The following is a 6,479-nucleotide window of genomic DNA, read 5'->3' as shown; positions in this document are numbered from 1 at the left end:
ATGCGAAAGTTATATGATAATATATCCTTGTGGATGCAAAACATTGGTTGCAACTCAACACTGACATGTGGAGAGGTTAGGTCGTACGAGGAGCAAAGGAAGGTTTGATATATAAATCATAGGTGTTCCTGTGTTAGGATACACACTTCAATTATGTTTGTTGTAGCGAGTCTAGTCTTGGGTCTAGGTCTTCTCGTCCTTCTCCGAGTAATCCGAAGTGAGGGGGGTGGTGCCTGCAAAGACACTCCAACGCTCAAGTAAGTGTTCGGCGTAATAAATGCGGTAGTTGAAAGTTAGTTACGTACCTCGTAGGGGTCCTATTTATAGTGATTCTTATTGGGCCGCGATTATGGACTAGGCCCGAGAAATTAGGAGACTAATCCGGTACATTACGTAAATTAACCTCTCCGTAATTATCCTGGCGTAAATTCGTGGCTTGGCCAAGCACACCGACACGTTCTGTTCAGGTTGTGAGTGGTCGGTGGGCTCGAGTATTCGGCCTGGTCGTCTACGAATTCGGGTATTCGACCTAGTCGGCCACGAACTGGAGTATTCGGCCTAGTCCGTCACGAACTCGGGTATTCGACCTAGTCGGCCACGAACTGGAGTATTCGGCCTAGTCCGTCACGAACTCGGGTATTCGACCTAGTCGGCCACCATACGGTATAATAGGAGACATGAATTAAATTGCAACACCATCACTTGCTATGTTGGACCTGCACTCCCGTCAATTCTCTGCGTTGCCAAGGGTGAAGTAAGTACTATCGCAAGTGAAGGTGAAAAGACCCATCAACGCGTGAAATCATAAGCTATCAATGATCAAGATGAAGTGAAATTAAGTAGAGGTTTGAATTGATTAATGTTGAAGAATCAATGATTAGTTGTGTTTAAGGATGAAATGTGATTCAAATCATAACTAACTTATTTTATTTAAAATTTGTTAAGGACTGACAAAATGATTTACAGTAATTAAGGATATGTTTTGATGTTCGTCTGAAATTCATATCTAAATAACAATCATATGAGAAAGTATTTTTCATTGTTTTTATTTTCCAAACACATACTATCTAGACATACAAGGATGAAACACTATTTTGAAGTGGAATGTAAAAATGATATCAAATCAATGCAAACTTATTAACAACAAATTATAAAATAAAAATAAATAATATAACACCTGAATGTTTTGTAAATACTCAAAATATATCAACATAATTTATAATATAATATATTTAAAATTGATAATACAAAAAGAAAAGGTTGTAATAATGTATATCAACAGTTTTCGTATCTAAATTGTGTATTATGTTACTATTTTTAATAAATAGTAATTTTACAATGAAAACATTTATTATTTCAAATGTAAATTCAATATAATTTATATATATATATATATATATATATATATTTGGTTATATATAGTTTATATATTTGAAATTATTTATTTATTATAAATTCTAATTGTATAAAATAAATATTTATTTTACAAAATACATATTGTAAAAGTTAAAATACCAATTTATTAAAAAACTGCAACTAGTTTTATTTATTTGCTAATCAAAATATACAAAATATTGTCTTCAAACAAACAATATAATTCAAATTATAAAAATTGAATTAAATTGAATATTATTCTCAAACTAATTCAAATCGAATAGCATTCATTTTAATGGAATCAAATAAGTTTTATTCTCAAAATTCATCCAAACCAAACTAGCGTGCGTACTAATTTCGGTTCATCTAGAAAGTTCTCTTATATAAGACTAAGAATTCAATGATTATCAACTGAGTCAAACTTGTAATGATTCAATTTGGAATATCGCATTAATCACCATAGCCATCACGTGAAGTTCACATGAAGATTTTATATTGACACATGACGATTAACTGGGGTTGTGTCAGCTTTGATATCTAACATAAGAGTCTTCTATCAAAAATAAAATGAATTGAATTTAAGCCAACCCAAACTGCAACAGTTACCTCTCCTAATTAGGTTAGTAGTCATTTAATTATTCAAATCCAAATGTTTGCTCTATTTTAAAGAAGACTTGTAATTACATGCCAGTATCAAATAGTATTACAGATTTTTTTTTTCTCCCCTTGGAGAATCAAACGCAATTCTTATATAAACAGTACAGTACAAGAAATTTTGTAGAATTTCCGATTTAATGTGACACATTTACAACTAGGAAAAGTTGCTCAGTGGCACATATTCTCAATTGAAAAACTGCAAATAATTCTTAAAACTATTCAGTACCTGGAATGAGACAGAAGGTACATACATATCTGCAATTAAACTGGGACATGAAAAGTGAATATTTATGTATATCCTTTGGTCTATCTGAACAAGCTCTCTGAAATGAACTTACAGGATAACTTACTAAAATAATCTGGCCTCATCATGGATACCCCACTTCCATGCATATCTCCCAAAATATTTTATCTTCCACATCATTCACATCAACTTTAACAATCCTTGTTTTTCCTTCATCTTCATCAACCAAAGGTGAAGAGCATTCTATTGCCAAGGTTGCATCTGAAATCCACATGGTAGAGCTGCTACAATCTGAACCACTCATCATCTCATCTTCATGACCTTCACCATCCTCATATAGGCCACATGTACCAGCTGTGTCACACGTACAAGATTCAGCATCATCCTCATTGTGGCCAATGTTAGCAACTATGTTGCAAGGGCATAGACTAGAGAAGCCAGAGTCACCTTCAGAATCTGCACTGTCCTCAATAAGCAACCAAGATGACACATCCATGACATGGAGTTCTTCCTCACAGAAAATGAGCAACAAAACTTGTCAGTTGTCACTAATGTCTAATATCACCTACTACTTAGTATATATGATATAATTAATAGTTGTGTAGTGTGGACTGGTCCTGTTTTGTTCAAACCATGTTGTTGGTAGAATTTTTGCAATTACATGTGTCATTTTCTAGTTAAAAATAAAAGGTGGTTGAAAATGATGAGTGATTAGATATTCTGCGTTCATACGTTATAAAAAAAATTTCTTTAAAAAAAAATTATGTATTTGATTTCATCATATGTAGAAGTCTTTTGATTCAATAATAATAACGAGATCAATCTCTTATTCCGTGAATTGAGAAAAAAAAAAAAAAAAAAAGGTAAAAGGTGGTTGGATTTGATTGACATATTTACATGTTGACGGTGGATTTCAATTCATCAATCCACTCTATTTTAGGTCCTGAACATTTCTGTGATTTCAACACAAGTGGCAATAGTGTCGGTTGCTGGTCGGCCAAAGATTAGAAACTAGATTTTGGGATTTTGACTGAAATATGTTAATGTTTATCCATAGTGATGTTCACTGCAGAATACATCCTAGGATCTGCCGACGCTGGTATCTACCAGAAACTGACTTGTGAGTGCAAAGTAATGTGGATAATAATGGACACATGTGGTGTCACTATTATATTTGCTTCTCTTGAATTTGATATTTGGACATCATGCACTGAAAAATATTAGCGTGCCAGATTGACATTAGCATTATGAAAACTAAGATGATTGTGGAAAGTTTAATAATTATGCGTATTTAGCATAATCAATGATCAAATCATGGATATGTTAGGGGCAATAAACACTTTCCTAAGGTCATTTTGTACCCCTCCTGCTGACATCCTAGTTACGTCATAATTAAACTAAGAACCAACGAATTTATATCAATCAGTCAATCTTTTTAATTCACTTGTAAAATATATTTTAATTTATACTCAAGGGTCCATTAAACCTGCTTCAAGATAAATGTTGGTCTAACGACTGTAGGGAGCAAGTAAGTTAGTGTGAGAATTAATAAAGTAATAGTTTATAAAAAGAGAATGTACCTAACGGTGTAGGAGATGTTCTATTTATAGGACTCAAATGTAGTTTCAGTAATTGCTAAATATGTTGAAACCCCCAACAGGGACGGTGAAGACTAGGGGCAGCTGTTCCCGCAATATATTATATTATAACAAAAATTGCCATTACTTCCATGATATTTTTTAAAAGACATATATATTTCTTAAATCACAAAACAAATGATTTCCCTGATGTCATCTTTTAAATCACAACATGAATTTTTTTTATGTGTTTTTAAATGTCACGTATATTTCTTCTAATTTTTAAGTGAATGATAATTTTTATTTATTTATCTAAGTATATCTTAAATATTATGTGTGTTATAATTTAAAAAATATACCATCCTTAATAAATAATTTTAAAAAATAATTGAAAATTATTATTTTTTAAATTAAAAATTTCATAAAATTTACAAAATATTATACGCAATTTGAAGAATAAATATATATATAATTGATAGAATATGAATTGACTTTTTTTTAATTAATAATGTTATTTTAAGTGAGGTGAATGGATATATGCCATTTGAATAAATTTTAGAGGGGTGAATATAATTTTTTCTATATTATATATATTGTTGTTAATTTTTTTTCCATAATTTGAAATGTATTTAAAAAAATCTATAATACAAGTATAACTCTGATTGATTTATATATGTAAATATTACATTACATCTTAAAATTTCTAAATCCATCATTAATCAAAGGTGTGAATTGGTGACTTTGATATTCTACTCTTTTTTTGTGTAAGCAAAGTTATGGATAGGTTTTCACGTTACTCCCGATACCAGAAGGATTTGGATGGTTAAAATTATCGGTGTGGTCCGATTTGTTAAGTTGGCTTTAAGGAAAAATATGATCCAAAAAGAATAGGATCAATAATTTTCAAGCCGAAAATGTTAACCTAATATAATTTTTATAAAATAAAAATAAAAATAAAATAAAATCGATCAATTTAACTCAATCTAACACACTAAATTAACATTAAGTTACAAAATAAGAAGCCACTAAAAAAATTTATACCTGCTCGACTTATTTAACAACTCTAATTGTAACTATCTTAAAATTGTTACATTAGACTAGTTTAAATAATTTTTTTACTGGTGTCAATTTTAACTTTAATATTTATATAGACTATTTTATTTTTTGTATTATCTAAATGGAGTTCAGAGTTCAGACTATCACAATGTCTTGAACCGTGATCAAGACCGTCGCTACATTTTCTTATTAGTAAATATTAATAACTAATGTGTTATGGTAGTGGAAATATTTGAATTCATTTCCTTCTTATTACTCTATTCCTATAAACATACTCTATTCCTACAGCCCTGCTCCTAAATCACCAAATTACTGAATAACTCCTAATAAATGTGATGAACTGGTTGCATATGTTATGACTATCCAATAAGACACTATAGTTGACGAGCCAACAATTCTTCCCATTTATTGTAACGATCCGTCAGACCGTCAAATAGCAAAACAACACAGCACCACACAGAAATAGAGCATACATATATAAATATAAAGTATATATACATATGTCTAACCTGGAGCTTAAAGATCAAAGTACAATATACATCCAAAATACATCAAAATAGCCAAACTGGTGGCTATTAACAACAAAAGCAAACTCCATCTGCCAGCCACAAACTTGCTTCAAGACACTAACATATTCCTGCTCTGCTCCCATACATAGTATGATCATTGCAGTCCAACTACATGGAAACAACAAGGGTAAGCTAGTGAAAAGAATAAGCATATGTATATATAAATACAAAAACTATCAACAGCTACAACTATCAACATTTCATTAAATTCAGCATAAATCAGCATACATCGCACATCATTCAACCAAAACAACGTTAAACAAACAATGCGTCGTCACGCATATCAGCTCGGAGATCTCCTACAACAGCTCAGCCTTACGGCCTACAACAGGTTATATCAGCATGCAGCACAACACAACATAACAGCAATAACAACATACAATACAACTCAACTTATACAGCACAGCTTAACATCATAATTCATCTTAACAACAGTCATCAATAACAGCTTGACTCAGCAAACCTCAACATATGTCAGCATATATCAGCATCTCTCAGCATAAACATCTTACAACACAGCAAAACCATCACTCAACTCAACAATATTCATCAATTTCAGCTTAAATCAGCATTAAAGAAACACACATCCGTGCCCGGCGCACTCATGGTTGCGCCCGGCTTGGCCCAACCAGAGAACTCTAAGGCTCAAACGTGCCTGGCACAATTCCAATTGCGCCTGGCGTGCTAAGAGGCAAAGACTCCAAGGAGCCTTGCACGCCCGGCGTGCCAAACCCACGCTCGGTGCAGGGAAGGCAGAGACCTCCCCAAGGTCTCACGCCCAGCACAATACCAATTGCACCTGGATCCACCCCTGGCAGGGACTCCCAAGGAGTCTCCACGCCCGGCGAGACAAAATCACTCCCGGCGCCATACCAGAAACCCAAAAAGCTAAGTTTCTTCCTGATATTGCGCCTAGCGCGGTCCAACCACACCCGGCATGGGCCATCCAGAGGCTCCCATTCTCAAGCTCGCCCAACGCACACAATCTTGCGCCCGGCAGGC

Source organism: Cajanus cajan, chromosome 1 (genome assembly GCF_000230855.2).
Source record: "Cajanus cajan strain Asha chromosome 1, NIPB_CcT2T_4, whole genome shotgun sequence".
Taxonomy (NCBI): domain Eukaryota; kingdom Viridiplantae; phylum Streptophyta; class Magnoliopsida; order Fabales; family Fabaceae; genus Cajanus; species Cajanus cajan.
Note: the sequence above shows the minus strand (reverse complement) of the source record.